Raw genomic sequence first — 19834 nt, forward strand, 5'->3', positions numbered from 1 at the left:
GGTTACGGCAACGTCTTCGTCGGAACGAGCGAGTTTAAGTCCACGGGGCAAAAGTACGGGTTCACTGGAAGCGTTCACCGTCCAAACGTAGCTGCACCCATCAACGACATCAACCAAAGCACGGGGTATCAGCACATTCTTCTTAACTGAGTTTGTTGCATCCGCCTCCACCACAACTTCGTAGCTCCCTCGAAGAAATGTTTCGGACTTCACAGGGACAAAAATAGCCGTCTAGGGAGGTAGCAGGACGTCATCGGTGACAGAAAACAGGCCTTTAGTGTCATTACACCCTTCTTCAACATAAGTAGGTAGAGTTTCGTTTCGGAACGAAATTTGCCGGTTCCGCAGTCCAACATCGCACCGCAATGACGTAAAAAGTCGATCCCCAATATAACGTCATGAGTTGCCTGGGCTAAAACAATGAACTCCGTTCGAAAGCTGTCTTCGCCAAGAAAAACCGTCTCTGAACAGATTCCAACTGGAAACAAGCGTTCGCCTCCGACTCCACGATACTGAATCTTTCGGTTACAGAAAAAACATAACTTTTGGCCCAAGACGGGTTTTGAAAGCGAAACTCATGACTGAAACCGCAGCTTCAGTATCTACCAAAGCTTCCGTGTTCACACCATCTACAGAAACAGTCACTTTGTTCTTTGACATAACGACGGGCAAGGGAATTGGCGAAAATGACCGGCCCGCGACCTCACCCCCGTCGGCCGCAGCATCTAGTTTCCCTCGGGTGGTGAGCTCATTCGGCGGCGTGGCGTTGGAGATCGCGGCCGTCGAGTGGTCGGAGGAGGAGTGAAGCTCCTGTCGGAACCCGGGGAATTATTGCGCATTGCAGTTGGCTGGAACGACCGCTGGGAGGGTGCGTTGGTCTGGTTATCTGTGTATGGCCGTCGAGGTGGCGGTTCGTAATGCTGGGGAGGCCGACGGCAAAAGCGGGAAATGTGGCCGCGGATAGCACAGTTGAAGCAGGTGCGCTGTTCACGGAATGCGACCGGTTGACCTAAGGAACGGCGTGGTCGGGAGTAGGCGACAGGTGCGTAACAGATTGGTTCCTCGAAGTAATTTTCATACTCCCGAGGTGGAGGACTGAAAGCTGTACGCCTAGTATGGTCTTCATTGTAAGCGGTACGCTCATTCCTATTCCCTGCTCGAACCCAAGGCACCTCAGAGTGACTCTGGACGGCTTGCACTGTGCATTGACGAAATACTGGGTCAGGAAGAGCGCACTAGTGAAAGCTTTTGTCACGACACAAACCTTGCTGTGCGAGTTCTTCTCTAATGATGGGACGCACCACCGAAGCTATGTCCTCGGAAGGGGACGAGCCGGCGTCCACGCTGGCAACAGTAGTCACGTTTGCCAGGCGTCCAAACTTGGGAGTGATACGTCGCATTTTCAGGGTTTCGAACGCGCGGCAATGGCAAATTACATCCAGAGCTGACGCCAGGTTTTCCTTAGTTATGAGGTAGTTATGAATATCCTCAGCGATACCTTTAAGCAGTCGACCTACTTTGTCCTCGTCTGGCATCGAAGGATTAACGAGGCTGCACAGTTTGAGGACTTCTTCAATATATGTGGTACAAGTTTCGCCCGGAACTTGAGCTCTCTGCGCAAGAGTCTGCTCTGCCTTCTTCTTTCGGGCAGCCGTGTCGCCGAAGCTCGCCCGGAATTCGTTCACGAAACTGTCTCATGTATCAAATCTGTGCTCATGATTGTCATATCACATTAATGCAGTATGGTCAAAGGAGAAGACCACGTTCTCGAGCTGTTCGCGAGCGTCCCACCTGTTATACTTGCTGACTCGCTGGTAGTGCTTGAGCCCGTCCTCGGCGTCTTCCTCGATAGTTCCGTTAAACTTGCGTGGTTCTCTCTGATGAGGCCAGACACCGACCCTTCCAGGGGAGGTGGCACCCGTCAACCCCGTTGGCATTGTCACTTCTTCCGGAGGTAGCCCGGCAGCACGCCTGCTGCGGAGAAAATAGGGTGGTTCCGCCTCTTCCATGACGACGAATTACCCAGCACCTCCACCAGATGCTACGAACGTAACAAATGGATGAAGGGTTTATTTACAAGTCGTGCGGAGCCACAGGCAAGACGTGCTACCACAGATGCCGGTCAGCAGTGAGCCGGGGAAAAACTCTTCTTAGCCCTGCTCTTCTATGTGTCAGCATACCCCCTGGATCCCGCTCCACTGGAACATACCCTACACAGGTGATTGACTGCCGACTAACGTAACAGACAACCTAGTGATTGTCCTGTACCTAACACTGTAACAATCTATATATATATATATATATATATATATATATATATATATATATATATATATATATATATATATATATCGCAACAAAGTTTTCCTGGACGCCGGTAGAACGGTAGAATATACACAAAAATGGTTTCGACCACGGTAAAAAAAGAGAGAACAGATTTAATAACGTTTCGGCCGAGGGACCGGCCTTCGTCAGATGACGAAGGCCGGTCCCTCGGCCGAAACGTTATTAAATCTGTTCTCTTTTTTTTTACCGTGGTCGAAACCATTTTTGTGTATATATATATATATATATATATATATATATATATATATATATATATATATTGTTAGCATCAGGAATATGCATTGAGAATATTCCACGTGAACCAGGCATCATCATCATCCATTCTGGTCATCAAGGGGTATGCTCCTCGATCACTCAGAGCCAGCCGCCCATCGTCATTATCATCGGGGGATAATCATCACCATCATTGTGCGTTCGGCCTCCTCGGAACGTTCGGAGTCAGCAGATAATAAACGCACTCTCCAGGAACAACCCGTCTCTCTCAAGTGGTGGAGGGTGCTTTTTGTCCCGCTGTCTACCTCTCGCAGTCGCACCACTGGAACTCTGTTCAGGTCGGCGTTTGCTTCTGCCCACCGCCCCCATGCAGCACGAGAGCAGCCAGTCAGGCAGCACCGTTGCGGCCCCGGTCCAGCCAGTTTTTGCCCTCACTGGCCACGAGTGCGTACCTCCGTTTTCCTCTGGGCTCCGCGGTGACGATGTTGAAGACTGGCTTGATCAGTTCGACCGGGTAAGCGCATTCAACCCATGAGACGACAAATTCAAACTTCAGAATGTCTCATTTTGTCTGATCGAAGCGGCGAAGACCTGGTTCGCCGCTTCGAAGCGGTCTTCGCCGCTTCGAAGCGGCGAAGACCGCAATAATGAGAAAAGCATTTCTGATTGAGCCTACTTTGTCGAAGAGATGCTTCGTATTTTTGGACGTCATCAAACCGGTCGAATGAAGCCAAAAAGCAACTGGCGGTTGGTGTGCAGCTTCCGAACGACGCGTACGCGTCGTACATCGAAGATGTCATTGCACTGTGCCGTCGAGCTGACAATAACATGTCGGAAACTGACCAAGTGCAGCACATCATGAAAGGGATCGCCTCTTTCACCTTTAATGCTCTGGCGGTTCAGAACCATCGCACCATTGCGGATTTACGCACGATCTGCCAGCGTTTGGACCACATGCAGTCTATTCGCCTCCAACATGATTGTTCGCGTTCCTGCTCCTTTCCGGATTCAGAGCTCAGTACTCTGATCCGAACAATCATACGACAGGAGCTACGGCAGCGTGACACTAGCTGCTCCTAGAAAACCCGTACACGCCCGTGGGCTGCGTGACTTAATCAAACAGGAGCTAGCGTGCATGACCGACGTTCCACAGCCTTGTGGTCCTGCTCCTACGCACAGCCATTCGTACTCCGAAGCTGTTACGAGACCATCCCAGCCCATGGAGCGAATTGCCCCTTCGACTACTCATGGCCACTTGACGGCTATTTCTGCGCCTTCGCCTTCACCTCCTCCATTCCAAGCGTGGCGACGAACGCGTCCAACAAGCGAGCGGCCACTGTGTTATTACTGTGTTATCAGAGGGCACATTTTACGGTTTTGTCGTCGACACCAGCTGGACGAACGCTGGGGCTACGCACCGCATTAACGCGACGCCTACTATAGATACGCCCCTTGTCAGCGCCTGTACTCGCCACCTCCGCGCCAACCTTCGCCCGTTCATGATGCCAGAATCTTCCCTCGCGATTCCCGCCCGACACGACGTTGTTCCCCTTCACCCTTTCGTCGTGCTTCGTCCCCTCTCGTCCTGTCTCGAACGCCAATGTCCCACACAACCGCAGGAAAACTAGACGATGCAGTTTTTGGAGGAAAACTGCATTTTCTGAACCGATTAGATTTCCTCCCGAACTTCCGTGTAACCTGTTATCTGTTCTCGTCGAAGGAATCGAAGTAGAAGCGTTAGTGGATACTGGAGCTAGTATTTCTGTGATTCATGCTGATCTGTGTTCCCGTCTGCGAAAGGTAAAGACTCCGTATGGCCGCCCTTATTTACATGGCGCAAATAATCAGGACATCAGGCCCTGCGCCTATTGCACCGTGCGCGTATTAATTGGAGAGCTGCGCCATTCTATTCAATGTGCTGTTCTTTCGCCCTGTGCTCAGCAGCTTATCCTTGGATGGGACTTTCTTTCCTCAGCCTCTGCCGTTATATCCTGCTGTGTACTCGCCATCCGTATTGACCATACTGAAAATTCCAGTTTCCTAGCTCAAACTAGCTCAACACTCAAACTGAAATGGGATCATGTTCTGGAAGCTGGTTGTGAGATAATTCTGTCTGTCTCCTCGGACAAAATTAACGCTGGCGATGTTGTGGTGGTGCCCTCTACCCGGTTCATACACCAGGGAATCGCAATCCCAACCTGCCTTGTACGGTTTTTGTGTTGGTGTGCGGTTCTTGCTGCGGTGAATACTACAAATGAGGCGATCTTACTGGCCGAAGGAACCATTATAGCTTCAGTGTCCGACCACGCCCCTGCGTCAGTAGTTTCCGGTGACGTGCCGCCTTCCAACCAGAAGTTATTTGGCTCGCTTGATATTATGTCGTCTCTTGCGTCCACTATCAGTCACGACCTGACGCCTAATCAGAGAAAGTTATTACTGGACGTCCTAGCGAAGCACGAAGCGTCTTTCGACGCATACTCATGCAGCCTCCCACAAACATCTGCAGCGGGGCACAGAAATAAAACGGATGGGTCAGCCATGATCCGCCACAGGCCATGTCGCGTCTCCTATTCTGAACGGAAAATCATCGAAGACAACATCACTGACGTGCTACAGCGCAATATTATTCTGCCGTCGATGAGCTCTGGTCTTCCCAAGTGGTACTCGTCGAGAAAAAAGACTGTTCCCTGGGGTTCTGCGTCGACTACAGGGCACTCAACAAGATCACTCAGAAAGACGTCTATCTTTTGCCCCGCATACACGATGCCTTAGACTGTCTACAAGGGGCCGAGTACTTCTCAAGTCTGGACCTTCGGTCGGGGTACTGGCCAATCCCGATGGATGAAGCTGACAAAGAAAAAACCCCATTTACAACCCTCGATGGTCTTTACGAATTTATTGTTATGGCATTTGGCCTTTACAATGCCCCGGCATGATGGACTCTGTGCTTCGTAGCCTAAAATGGAAAACTTGTTTATGCTATCTAGACGATGTTATCTTTTGTAATTTTTTCCACCACATTTTCACAGCACCTTGAGCACCTTGACGAGATACTTACTTGCCTGTCCAACGCGGGACTTCAACTCAAAAAAAAAATGCCATTTTGCCTGCAAGAGTATTAAGGTGCTCGAACACGTCGTCTCCAGAGATGGAATACGCCCGGATACTGATAAAACAGCTACCGTTATTATTTTCCCTCGAACCATTCAGCAAAAAGGCCTACAAAGCTTCCTTGGCCTGGCATCATATTTTCTGCGTTATATAGGCAACTTCGCCACCCTTGCGTCTCCCCTGCATCAGCTCGTGCGCGCCAACATGCCTTTTACATGGATGGATGATTGCCAAGCCGCATTGCAAGCTCTGAAAGATGGACTTACCTCTCACCCCGTTCTGTGTCATTTTGACAGCTCAGCGCCTACTACATTACACACTGATGCCAGTTGGTGTGGCATTAGTTCTGTTCGTTTCCATCGCGATGCTCAGCTTCGAGAAAGAGTCAGCGTATGCTAGTCGCTCACTGACACCCGCTGAGAAGAACTACACCATCACGGCATAGGAATGCCTAGCTGTCTGGTCTATAGAAAAGTTTCGCCCGTACCACTACGGTCGTCATTTCACCATCGTTACGAATCACCACGCCCTCTGTTGGCTTTCCACGATGAAAAAGTTATCTGGGCGCCTCGGCCGATGGATACTGCGTTTGCAGCAGTTTGACTTCAGCGTTACATTCAAGTCCGGCAAAAAGCCTTCGGACGCGGATGCCCTTTCGTGATGCCCGTTATTCTCCCCGTCGCAAGCTGCGTCTTCCCAGCCACGGACGCCCCATTTACCCATGGCACCCCTCAAACATGCTCCAGTAGAGATGACCACCGAGCTGCCTTCCCTTCAGCGGGCCGATGCATATTGCCGAACTTTAGTGGACCACCTGAGTGGCTCGCTGCGACCACCTAATAGCCGGTTGCGACGCCAATTGAACAACTTTCGGGTTATGGATGGCGTGCTCTACCACGCCAATCATCATCCCTCGGGTCATAAATGGGTGCCTCTCGTTCCTCGTCACCTCCGCCTTCGCATACTCGACGCTTTTTACGATGACGCAACAGCCAGGCACGTTGGCTTCCAGAAGACTTATTACTGTGTTCGGAGTCGATTTTTCTGGCCCGGCCTCTCTACGAGCGTCGCCAAGTACGTCGCCTATTGCCCGTTGTGTCAACACCGGAAGCGACAAACGACACCTTCTTCCGGTTTGCTGCAGCTGGTTCCTTGCCCTGCGGTTCCATTTGACACAGTAGGCATTGACCTGTACGGACCGTTACCTTTACCATCGTCGTGAATACCGCTGAATAGTGACTGCTGTCGATCTCTTGATCAGGTACGCAGAAATCGCTCCTCTACAGTCTGGATGTGCTCACGAAGTCGCCTACTTCTTCCTGCGCAACATCATCCTGCGACATGGAGAGCGTCGAGTTTTGCTCAGGGACCGCGGCAAGACGTTTCTTTCACAAATAGTTGCAGAAGTTCTTTGCGCTGCCAATACCATCCACAAAACTTGTTCCAGCTACCATCCGCAAACGAATGAACTTACTGAAAAGTTCCACCACACGCTCTCTGATATTATCTCCATGTACGTCAGGCCCGACCACCCAAATTTGGACATCATTCTTCCCTTCGTTACATTCGCTTATAATACCGCTGTCCAGCCCACCACCGGTTATTAGCCCTTCTTTCTGATTTTCGGCCGCCTACCCTCTTTTGCCCTCGACACCAATTTTTTCTCTGCCCCAGTCTCCGCTACTTCACCACTTCATGAACAGTTCGTCGATCGGATCGCCCATTGTCGACGTATGGCGAAACAACACAGATGCGAGCCAGCAACACCGAAAGGGCAGATATGACGACACCCACCGCACCGTTCAGTTCCCAAAAGGCGAAGAGGTCCTGCTTTGGACACCTGTTCAAGCACCAGGAATCTGCTAGAAGTTCCTTCACCGGTACATAGGTCCGTACATCGTCATCGACCAGCCTTCTCCAGTCAATTATTGCGTATCACCAGCTAATCCTTTTTCAGACCGTCGCTGTCGTGGGACAGAGATAGTGCACGTCTCCTGTTTGAAACCGTTCAACCATCGCCAAATGTAACCTTCTGCGGCCAGGCGCCTGCTTTAAGCCGCCGCGGGAAATGTGTGAGCATCAGGGACGTGCATTGATAATATTCCCCCCGAACCTGGCATCATCATCATCCATTCTGGTCATCAAGGGGTATGCTTCTCGATCACCTATAGCCAGCCGCCCATCGTCATTATCATCGGGGGATAATCAATATCATTATCGTGCGTTCGGCCTCGTCGGAAAGTTTGGGGTCAGCAATCTAATAAACGCGTTTTTATGAACAACCCGTCTCTCTCAATATATATATATATATATATATATATATATATTGTTACGGGACTAAGGTGGAAAATGCCTGACAGCTCCTTGAAACAACGACGATGACGACGACGACGACGACGAAGTGCCTGTGCGAACCTTGCGCGAGGTCTGTCATGGCCGCACTGTACATAATGTGAATAGATCGCTTCACTCCATCGCATCGTTCGTCTCATCTGTGTCCTGCCGCCACGTAACATTTTGGTGGAGTGTGCGGTATCATCCCCATCCTGGCCTCTACATCGCATCGTCTCGGCCCCGGCGGAATCGTCGAGGAAACATCGGCCGTGTCGGGCAGCCCCAGCCCACTGCGACGAGCATTCGAACACGTCCCCTGCCCCGTGACCCCAGCCCGTGACCAGCCGATGAAGACGAGCCGCTACATGCCGAAACCAAAAGAACAGAAGCCGCGTCCCCAGCCCTCTCGTCCGACGTGGTTCGAGTTCCTCCGACGGTCCGCGCTGTCTTCAAGACATCGCTTTTGCGGGGCCAGGCATCATCACGAGCATCGTCATCGGTGGTGGCAGGCACATCTTCCCTGTACCTTGTCATCGCATCGCTCATCCTCACCGCAATCCTCGCGTTGCCTCGGCCACGGCCGGGTCGGTCGTCCTCGAACCGGGGGGTGGTGTTACGGGACTAAGGTGGAAAATGCCTGACAGCTCCTTGAAACAACGACGATGACGACGACGACGACGACGAAGTGCCTGTGCGAACCTTGCGCGAGCTCTGTCATGGCCGCACTGTACATAATGTGAATAGATCGCTTCACTCCATCGCATCGTTCGTCTAATCTGTGGCCTGCCGCCACGTAACACTATATATATATATATATATATATATATATATATATATATATATATATATATATATATATATATATATATATACATACATATATATAATATATATATATATATATATATATATATATATATATATATATATATATATATATATATATATATATATATATATATATATATACATATATTGTCACGGGACGGAACGGAGCCCGGCCTGGCCGCGCGGCGCACCAGCTCTTCTTCGTCGTCACCATCCTTGGTGGTTGGCCATGGCGCCACGGGGATTGTCCGCCACGTCCCGTGACAATATTGTTACGAGGCAGTAGCGGACTATTTACACGCTGTGAATAAAAGCGATCTATTCTCAAAGAATGCCGCGTATAGTCCGATGCCGAGGACACCAGTGTAGCCCGAGCCAGTCTGTCTCTGGGCAACCTCTGTGTCTTCACTTTGGCTTGCCTTGGGCGACCCACTCTAGCGGCACGTACCCATAGATGAAATGTACGATGGATTGACCACCAGGTGGTCCAGTGCATTGCCATGTGAAGTGTCAAGAGGACCGTTACAACACACACGCACAGTTATATATATATATATATATATATATATATATATATATATATATATATATATATATATATACTTTGCGTACATACAAAAACATTCTGTCTGATACATAAAAGCCGCGAAATGTAAAACAATACCTTGGGACGGTCCTTTAACCACCATCGTTGTGGGGTACCTTAAAACAGGCGCCCTCGGAGTTAGCCAGAACGAAATAAACAAAATAAAGAATGAATCGCCACCTAGTGTGTGCGTTATTTGCTGCAAACGCACCACAAATCCTGCTGTTACTGCATCTATGGATACGAGTCAGGTAATTCGAGTGTCTCTTTTAGCGCGTGACCCGTGAAACAGGGGCTTTCAATGTGTTTATATCAGGGCACTGGTCCATTAACAGGGTCTGAGCTCCTCCACGAAATTCGTTTCACAATGCACCGGGTTTCTTTATTAGTCAGAATAAATGAGCACGCAATTAGTTTGTCGCTGAAACTACCGTACTCCGATGCCTCTCGTGTGCACCCCCAAGTGCCTCGTTGACAGTTTAATTATCAGGACATTACTTCTCGAGTTAGATGTAATTACCTAAAAATGAAACATAAATAACGAAAAAGTACTGGGCGCTGCTCAATGGTCCCGAAATGATCATTCAGTAGGTTTTTTTCAAAAAACGTCATTGCTTTTTTTTATCTTTGCACGTGATAGTTAGAACACCTTGTATATGCCTACCCGTGTATTAACCGAATGTGTTATCATTTTCGACTTGTTCTTCTCAGTGCTTAGTAAGTTTTAATAATTGAATAGAGAGCAACACCTCTGCTATAGCTTTGTTGCAACAGGTTTTATAGGCCACGCCTATCAGGGATGGTGGCCCTGCGGTTGCTGTCGTCCACATATTGAAGTTTCGCTGTCACTCTTGATCCGTCTGACCCTGGACCCTCTCGTCTTCTGAACAACCTGGAAAGGCCTTTTCTGAAACAAAGACAATTAAGTAGGCTCCTGAGTGAGTAGATCTATCCAGCGTATTATCAACACAATGGCTACATGTTTTTGAAAATTCTCACAGAAAACAAATGTTTGTGGGCGCAATATCTTTTTCTTGCTTAGTCGCGCACGTGTTTCAGGAGAATTCGAATAGAAGATTGTGTTCCAGCTATTGCTTTTGGTTCTGCGCTAAAACCCACATTTCGGCGGATGGAAAATTGCAACCGCTATAACTTTCAACACAATAGGGAGGTTGTGCATATAAATATGCAGTGCCTTTTTTAGGTACCGAATCTTACAGCAGAAATATCTAGGGCAATTGCAGTTGCAACAAAAGAGCACTGTGAACGCTGTAAAGCAAATATATATTTGCAATTATGATTTAGCTCACGTTTGCTGAAACTGGCGTACGTTTTCCACATATATATACGCAACCCTTTATGCGTTATACACGTACTTTATCGTTAGGCCCCCCCCTACTTTGACAACACACGCAGCCCTCACTATACCAAAGTCCAGTTTACCGAAGGCCTAAATTTGCAGTGAGGATGGTGTTAAAGTTTCGGTTAATTTTGCGTGCATGCCCCATACTTGCAATATCACTCCAAACTTACGGATATTGAATCTAGAGAGCAATGCTAACCTGTAGTCACCTGCTCTCATTTCGGCAAAAATCCTAAGAAGTTCTGGTATCCCTCGCCATCTTGGCATAGAGGTTTTATCGCGAGGAAAAACTTATCTCAACCAATATTTGAGAATTTCTCGTGCGTGGTATAGTTTTCTGTTTGTGTAGATGGTTCTTACCTCTCGAGTGAGCGAAATTGGTGCCAAAGTGGGTGATTATTTTTTATTATACTAAGGTCTCCTAGTCTAATGGTAAAGAATTGCGTCAGACCAGGAGACACAATTTCTCTAATGGTATTCACAGCATTTTTACAAGAAGTATTCAGAACGTTGGATTGGCAACAGGGGGGGAAAAGAGTTAATGGAGAATACGTCTGTAATCTCAGATTTGCGGATGACGTTGCTTTGCTAAGTAACTCGGGGACAAATTGCAAAGCATGCTTTCTGCCCTGTACAAACAGAGCAGAATCGTGGGCATGAAAATATTATGCAGAAAACCAATGTACTGATCAATAACCTCGGGACAGCACAGCGGTTTCAGATAGGTGGCGAGGCAGTAAAAGTGGTAAGCCAATATAGCTACTTAGGCCAAGTTGTGACCCCGGATCCCAATCATGAGGAAGAGATAATTAAAATGATAACAATGGAATAAAGTGCATACGGCAGACATTCTCAGAGAATGAATGGCAGCCTACCATTGCCCCTGAAGAAGAAAGTGTATGAGAGCTGCATCTTACCGGTACTCACCTACGGGGTAGAAACTTGGAGGCTCTTTAAGAGGGTTCAACTTAAATTGAGAACGACTCAGCGGGAACGGATCGAAAGATGATAGGTGTTACATTAAGTGACAAGAGGAGAGCGGAGTCGCTCAACAGAAGAAACGCTTATTAAGGATATTTTAATAAAAATTCAGAAGAAGAAATGGACGTGGGCAGGGCATGTAATGCAAAGGAAAGATAACCGTTCGTCATAAAGGGTAACAGAGTGGATCCCTATAGAAGGCAAGCATTGCAGGGGGCGCCAGAAAGTTAGATGGGTAGATGAAATCCACAAGTTTGCTTTTATAAAGTTGTCGAAGTTAGCACAGGACCGTGGTAATTGGAGATTATTTGGAGAGGCCTTTGCGGTGCAGTGGGCGTAGATAGGCTGGTGATAATGATGATGATATGATCAGGCAGAGATATTGATGGGGAACGAAGGTTTTATAGTTCGAGCTGCGAAGTCGGTGAGAGGGAATTGAGCCGGGGGTTGATATTCCGGGAAATTCTTGGAGAGAAAGGATGAGAGCGGTTTGTTGCCCCAGAGCGCGGCCTAGGGATATGTTCTTAGAAATGCCGGAAGCAAAACAGGTCATGCGAGGAGTGCTTATCATAAGCTATCTGTGAGCCTGAGGTAAAAAAAAGTTGATAAGAAAGAAAAAAAACTATGTCAAGAAAAAGGAAAGAAGAAAAAGGAAAAACCACACACACACACGAAAAGCAACAACCCCACAACTGATGGAAAAACAACTAACGAAGCAGTTCAGGGAGATATGGGCTGGGCGTCGTTTGAAGTTAGAGAAGCTCAGAGTAAAATATGCTTTGAGATGAGGTTGAGGGCAATGGATCAACGAAGGTGGGCAGCTAAGGTTTTTAGGTACCTATACTTGAAAAGCGTGGACACGCAGTGGTTAAGAAAGACTAGAAGGCTAACGATGAAATACGGAAAGAACAGTGGGGAATCCAAAACAGCCAAGGTAACCAAAAAAGAGGCAAGGCAGATTGAAACGAATAAATGGAGGGAAAAAATGGAAGCCAAAACGTCGTTAGAGATGTACAGGGCTGAGAAGATGAACATCAGAAAGGAAAATTTCTACGATAATTCCCAGGGCAGTGCTTCGCTTTTTGAGGCTAGAGCAGGTTGCCTGCGAACTAAGAGTTTTGTGGGGAAGTATTCACAAAATGATGGGGTATGCGTGGTCTGCGGAAAAGAAACAGAAACTATGCGGCACATCGTGCTAGAATGTGAGGGTATCCATCCAAATCTACATGAAGGGAATATTGGGCTGTCAGAAGCCCTAGGATTTAAAGGTATCACAGAGGAAGTTAACTTCAAGGCTGTCGAGGGGACGAAAAGAAGATTAGAATGCTGGTGGACGAAAAGCAGAGAGGGGAATATTGCCTAGGACAGTTACCACGTGTAACAGGAAAAAAAAAGTATTTTGTGCCTAATCAGCTTTTTGTGCCTGCCCTAAGCAGCGCTAGTATTGAACCAAAAGTGTAAAACATAGGTATATTAGTCTTTTTTGGTAAGATGACATGTCATCACCCCGATACAAAGGGGAAACCAATAGAAATCATCATCATCATCATCGGCAAGTGTCGCCAAGAACAACATTCCTGGAACACGCCTTCCTGAAATTTAAAAACAAAAATATAAAGCTAGGGGGACGTACAAGGCACCAGACAAAGGGGAGCAAAAAAGATAGAAAAATAAAAATAAAATGGACTTCCAGTAAACGTTTGGAGGGATGCCTGCGAGTAATAAACTGGAGGCTAAGGAATGAAAACAAAAGGAATTAGGCGGCCACACAAAGAGCACAGGGAGTGGTCCTATACTTACCATTAGGTAAGAGCAAGACAGTCTCTAATGATGTTCTCCCTTTGAGTATCGCAAGCATTCTAGGTTGCCCCCAGGCGGATTAATTCCAGAAGGTTCCATGGGGTTGAATTTGTGTATTAAATAGGATTCTCGGTATTTTATGTTTCTCGGACACTGAAGTTTGCCCGAAGTATATACAACTTAAGGTCATCAAAATTATGGCCTGGTGGATTGAAATGATGCGCTACAGCTACGCAGGATTTGCTAAACGTATCTGCCCGGTGACCGTTAAGGCGCAGGCCCATAGGTTGACTCGTTTAGCCTATATACTGTTTGTGACACGTTGAGCATTCTAATATATACACAATGTTAGATGAAGTCCAAGTAAAACTTGAATTTTTTTTATTTTATTTTCAATACTGCCAGTCTCGGGCGAGACCATAGCAGGTGGGCATTCATACAATTTCAGCAGGAACAACAGCGATGGGCCTAACATTGGCCAACAAGCAAAAACAACAATAAACTGTACAATAAAAGGGAGCCACACTTTCACTTCACGTGCAGAACCGTTGAGTTGTTCAGCATCGCCATCGTTGAGGTTTCCCCGGGGAGCCCTTAGGGGGTGTTACATAAGGGGAAGGTCAAAACAACGGTATAGACACAACAGTGGTGTAGACGCAAGAATACAGACAACAATACAGACGTACAGACATGTAAACAATGTAAAGACATCGACATTCAAAGTCTTTGCGTAGTGTAGACCACCGCAGTTTAGTTTCGGAAAAGCAACAAATTCCCTCCACCCCGACATCCAGTTCACGCTTCAAAGCGAACGCGACGGCTCCCTTCCCCCCTTCCTTTTTCTTTGATGTCCAAGTGACCACTAGAAGCAGGAGCTCTCCGCTCACAGGAAGACGACGCACACCGGTCGCCACCCTCAGTTTAGTTCGGCTCGGACCGAAAGGCCTCAGCTGTGTCCTCCCTATTCCCAGAGAAGCGACTGTTTGTTTCCCGGAATATGCACGCAAAGAGAGCAGAATCGGATAATGGCGGACCCAACAAAAAGAAAGAAGAAAAAGAGAACCACTCTAAATGTTTATCTTTTCTGTGTCCGCCGCCGTAACCAAAAGAGGGCGGCTAACTGCGAGAGGGCATCGACCGTCAGAGCCCTGGAACGCTGAAGCCGGTGCCCTGTGTGCCATGAGCAAGTGAGGCGCCAGACGGCTGATTCAGAAAAGAGGGCTGCAAATCGTCCATAACCACCAACGACGATGGGCTACCCAATCCCCGCCCCCAAAGACGGCGCGACAAGGGAGAGAGCGCCCGGAACGCAGAAACGAATTCGGCGGACAGAAGAAAGGACGCAGCGCCATCGCCGAACAATGCGGGACGGGATACCAGAAAGTTGCCCTTGCCGGAACGGCCGTGCTCGAAAGCGGAACGAACTGGGGGAAGCAGCCCCTCCCTTTGTTGCCCCACCGGGCCTGAATCATAGGGCTTAGCCCTGCCGACAGGCGCCCGTCCGTGTAGGCAGAAGGGCTACGTTCCTCAGTGAAGATCCCCGAGAGAGGTCAACCGCGCTGAAAGAATGCAAGACGGCGCTAGAGTGGGGGCGCCGACATCCACGAGGCCTCGAGGCCGGCCTCCAAACGTCGGGTTTCTATTCCCTGCGCTATTTGTTGGGTTGGGGTGCAACCATAACCAAAGGACATGTAGAGAAAACCGCAAAGTGAGTTCATTGCATGGACAACAGAAGTGCTTGACAAAAAGAAAAAAAAACCAAACAAAAGTGGCATTGACAGGAATGTCACTTTGAAAGGAACGCACTTTGTTCTTAAAGCATGTGGCTATGGAAATGAGTACAGATATAAACCGGTCTAAACATGTTTAAATTTCGCCATTGTGATCGGTTGAGTCATTATCCAGTAATTTGCAGAAAGTTGAAAAGCATACTGCATTTGATATAGTTGGGTCCAGTTCGTTCCATTCTTTCACTGCAAGCGCAAAAAGCGAGTATTGAAATGTATCGTTATAGAAAGAGTACTCTTTTAGTGTGTACGAGTGTTTGCGGCGTGAGAGGCGTGAATTCGAGAGTGATATATATTTGGAAGCATTTATTTTCAGCCGATGGTGTAGTACCTGGTGTAGGAATTTCAAGCGCGCTACTTATGCTCTGTCCGGTAGTGTTGAAAGACCCTCAAGAAGTAGCAAGTTTGTGGGCGAGTCGTTACGGGTGTAGCTGTTTTAGATGAACCTGATGGCTTTTCTTTGTACCCTTTCTATTTTATTTCTGATGGAAATTGTGTGCAGAAACCAAACAACATTGGCATACTCGAGAATGGGGCTTACGAATGTGGTGTAGGCCAGCGGCTTGGCACGCCTTGGTGCGAGTCGCAAGAGGCGTCTAAGGAAAAAATAACTTGCGCAGAGCAGTTGAAGAGTTGATGTCGATGTGTATATACCACTGAAGGGTTGATGTTAGAGTGACACCTAATCATTTGTGCTGGTTAACTTTGGTAAGGCCGGTTCCTTCAAAACGTAGGAGAAATTAGAAGGATTCTTTTTTGCTGTAATAGTCATACACACTGATTTTTTTGTTGATGAACATTTGCCACGTGTTACACCATTCGGGAATTTTTGGGAGTGAACTATTCAGAGTTCAGTGGTCTTTCCGGCCCTTAATTTCTTTTTATATGATGCAGTCGTCTGCAAAAAGTTTAATGTGAGAGTCTACGTTGCAGGTGATATCGTTAATGAAAATGAGGAGTAACAGAGGTCCTAACACTGATTCCTGGGGGACGCCTGAGGTGACGGTAACTGTAGCGGATGGTGCTTGGTCGCCAACAGTGTATTGCAATCGCTGGGACAGAAAGCTTGTGATCCATGCTGTAATAGGTCCTTCCCCAATAATGGCCCTCAGTTTCAAAATTAACTTGGCGTGGGATACACAGTCGAGTGCTTTTGTGAAGTCTAAAAGAATTATGTCTGTTTGACCACGGTTGTTGATCGTTAGCGCGAGATCATGTACTACCTCGGCTAACTGGGTGATGGTTGATAGGCTCCTTCGGAAGCCGTGCTGGTGAGGCGCAAGAATGTTATTGTTTTCTAGAAAGGTGCTTAAGTGTTCAGTATGATGCGTTCCATGATTTTGCAACATGTGCTAATCAGGGAAATTGGTCGGTAACTACGCGTTGTGTCATCGCCGGATTTGTGCATTGGTACAACTTTGGCTATTTTGCAGTCATCTGGTAACTGCACAGTGTCAAAAGATTTTATGAACACAATTCCAAGGTAATGGCTACACAACTCCGCATATCGTTTCATAAATTCGTTCGGGATATTGTCGGGGCCATTTGCTTTTTTGTGGTCAAGGTTGAGTAGAAGCTTAAAAATACCAGCGTCCGCTTTGCTAAGGGGATCGATAGGTGGATCCGCGGTAGAACTTAGTGTCCGGAGCGCGCCGTTATCGGATATAAACACGGAGTGAAAGTAGTCGTTGAACTAGTTAGCCTTTGCTGTTTTTTCTTCCGACAATACCACTGGAGCTGTGGTTGGCGGTGTGCGGAAATATTTCTAAAACCGCTGCGGGTTGTTTGTAATAAATTGTGGCAGTGTTTCGTTGAAGTAGGGTTGTTTTGCGTTATTGACTTGCGTTTTGAAGTCTTTTGTGGCAATTTTTAGTCTACTATTTACCAAAGGGCTGTCACCCATTGTTTTGAGGGTACGCCGTAGCCTTTTTACTTTACGCTTAGCGTGAATTACATCTCGGGTAATCCACGGGTTGTGTTTTCGTGTTTTTAGAGTTTTCAGGGGAATGTAATTTTCTATGCCGTTTACAATGATGGATTTAAACCGAAGCCAAGGATCGTTTACAATATTTATTGCATCAGAAGCCATTTGAGAGAATCTTTGGAATTCGTTGGCCAGGTAGGTTGTCACGCTAGCGTCGTCCGCCCTACTGAAATTGACGACTTCTCGTTGAGTATGTATTTTTTGAACAGCAGTGCCAAGTGGTAACGTACATTTGAGTATATCATGGTCGGAGAAGCCATCGATTACGACTGTTTGGCTTTCCAGAAGAGGAAACAGACACTTAAAAGTATTAGGTCGAGAATCTTGTGCGCGGTACCCTGAGTGCGTGTTGGATAACGTACCACTTGATGAAGATTAAAGTTTAACATAAAGTCTGTCAGTGCGCTTGAACCAGGGGATGTGTAACGCATGGACAACCAATCAAAATCGGGGAGGTTGAAGTCGCCGAACAGAATACGTCATGAGTTCTGGACGTAATTAATCTTGTGAACATAATTACTGGCTGTGCTTTACAATGCAGTCTGTCTGCAGGTGCCTGCAAGGCTTGCATCTGGGACCGGAGCAGCTGGCGATGACTGGTTACGTTGAAAGCCCTGTTGTGTCATACACTAAAATATATATTAGATTCCTATTTCTCCGGTATGTAACCCTTGCTGCTTCCGGGAACGTGTTTTTAAGTTGGTCGTTACTGGCTTAAATGGGGTGGTGCTTTCGCAGTATATTGTTTGTGTTTGGGAGGGCGTTTGAAAATTTATATATTAGGGCAGGCGGCCTGGCCTTTTCGTTTTGTCGCTGTTTGATGAGCACGTCACCCCTTTTGAGATTAGACGCACGTTGGTACGACTGATCGACCGAGCTTTTGGGGTGGCTGTTGTTCAAAAGCATGGACTTGACTTCGTATAGATGCTTTGCGCAGTCACTGTCATCACCGCATACTCTTCTACGTTGGTTGGCTTGTCTTATAAAGGTTCCTTGTTTGCAGTGTCTCGGATGATGACTTTTAAAATCTAGATACTGCTGCCTGTCTGTTAGTTTTCTCAAAAGCACGGTGTTAAGTTTACCGTAGTCCTGTACGATGGAAGTATCAAGGAAGTTCACTTCTTCTTCAGAGTGCTGGCAGGAGAATTTATTAATCGGGTTTGAAGAATTGAGATTTGATGTAAACGTTTCTAAAGTCGCGCGATGGTGTTTTCAAACCATGAAGATGTCATCTATCCAGGGGAGGCAAACCTGAGGTTTATGGGGAAAAGAGTTTGCCAGGATGGCTTCATGTTAGTGTCGCCGGCCACAACACCACTGTAGTTTTCTTTGTTTTGAACAAATGCCCTCACGGCCTTATTCCTCGCACGTAACAATATATATATATATATATATATATATATATGTAGATATATATATATATATATCTAAATATAAATATATATATATATATATATATATATATATATATAAATATATATATATATATATATATATATATATATATATATATATACATATATATATATATATATATATATATATATATATATACAGAAAGATAGGTCAGCAGTCTACAACGCCAAAGGGGGCATAGGGGTGTGGTTAGGCTCTTTTCTTTTTCACTACGGTTAATGAAGTAAACAATTTTTAATATACAGAAGAAAGAAAGAAAGAAAAACACGCGCCCAGAGTGGGGACCGAACCCACGCCTTTCGATTTCATGTCGAATGCCTTACCAATTCGGCTATCTGGGCGACTGTGTTCTCCTTCACTTTCTGGGCTATTTATATTTACTAGAAGTATATCTGACGCTTGAGGGTGGTAGCCAGCGCCACTCTGACTGCACGGGGAGAAGGGGACCTTCTTTTCTACCGCCGGGGCGTGACTTGAACGTCTACAGCCTGTCATGAGCGGGTAACTGGCGGGAATCCCTCTTATGCTACCTAGGCATCAAGGCTGCCAGAACCGAGACCCTCGCTAGGCTTTCGCAGAATAATATAGTAAGGAAATGAGGGGCTCGTTGAGGAAATACAGAAAGATAGGTCAGCAGTCTACAACGCCAAAGGGGGCATAGGGGTGTGGTTAGGCTCTTTTCTTTTTCACTACGGTTAATGAAGTAAACAATTTTTTAATATATATACAGAAGAAAGAAAGAAAGAAAAACACGCGCCCAGAGTGGGGACCGAACCCATGCCTTTCGAAATCTAGTAAATATAAATAGCCCAGAAAGTGAAGGAGAACCCAGTCGCCCAGATAGCCGAATTGGTAAGGCATTCGACATGAAATCGAAAGGCGTGGGTTCGGTCCCCACTCTGGGCGCGTGTTTTTCTTTCTTTCTTTCTTCTGTATATTAAAAAATTGTTTACTTCATTAACCGTAGTGAAAAAGAAAAGAGCCTAACCACACCCCTATGCGCCCTTTGGCGTTGTAGACTACTGACCTATCTTTCTGTATTTCCTCAACGAGCCCCTCATTTCCTTACTATATTATTCTGCGAA

At 46.9% G+C, this 19834-nt stretch overlaps 1 long non-coding RNA gene and 2 other non-coding genes across 3 annotated transcripts in view; 1 reads left to right on the plus strand and 2 right to left on the minus strand.

Moving 5' to 3' along the window:
- Positions 1-10036: 10036 nt before the first annotated feature.
- Positions 10037-19834, minus strand: part of LOC144141941 (uncharacterized) — a 138314-nt gene continuing 128516 nt past the window's right edge. Inside the window, exon 3 of the long non-coding RNA XR_013316764.1 lies at positions 10037-10325. This is a non-coding gene — a long non-coding RNA (uncharacterized LOC144141941). The remainder of the gene's footprint in view (positions 10326-19834) is intronic.
- Positions 19019-19090, minus strand: Trnas-uga (transfer RNA serine (anticodon UGA)). The gene has a single exon. It is a non-coding gene; the product is annotated as a tRNA-Ser (tRNA).
- On the plus strand, positions 19584-19655 carry Trnas-uga (transfer RNA serine (anticodon UGA)). Its single transcript has one exon. It is a non-coding gene; the product is annotated as a tRNA-Ser (tRNA).

This window comes from Haemaphysalis longicornis, unplaced genomic scaffold (assembly GCF_048455015.1).
Source record: "Haemaphysalis longicornis isolate Haplotype H1 unplaced genomic scaffold, Haemaphysalis longicornis Haplotype H1 scaffold_6, whole genome shotgun sequence".
Classification (NCBI taxonomy): domain Eukaryota; kingdom Metazoa; phylum Arthropoda; class Arachnida; order Ixodida; family Ixodidae; genus Haemaphysalis; species Haemaphysalis longicornis.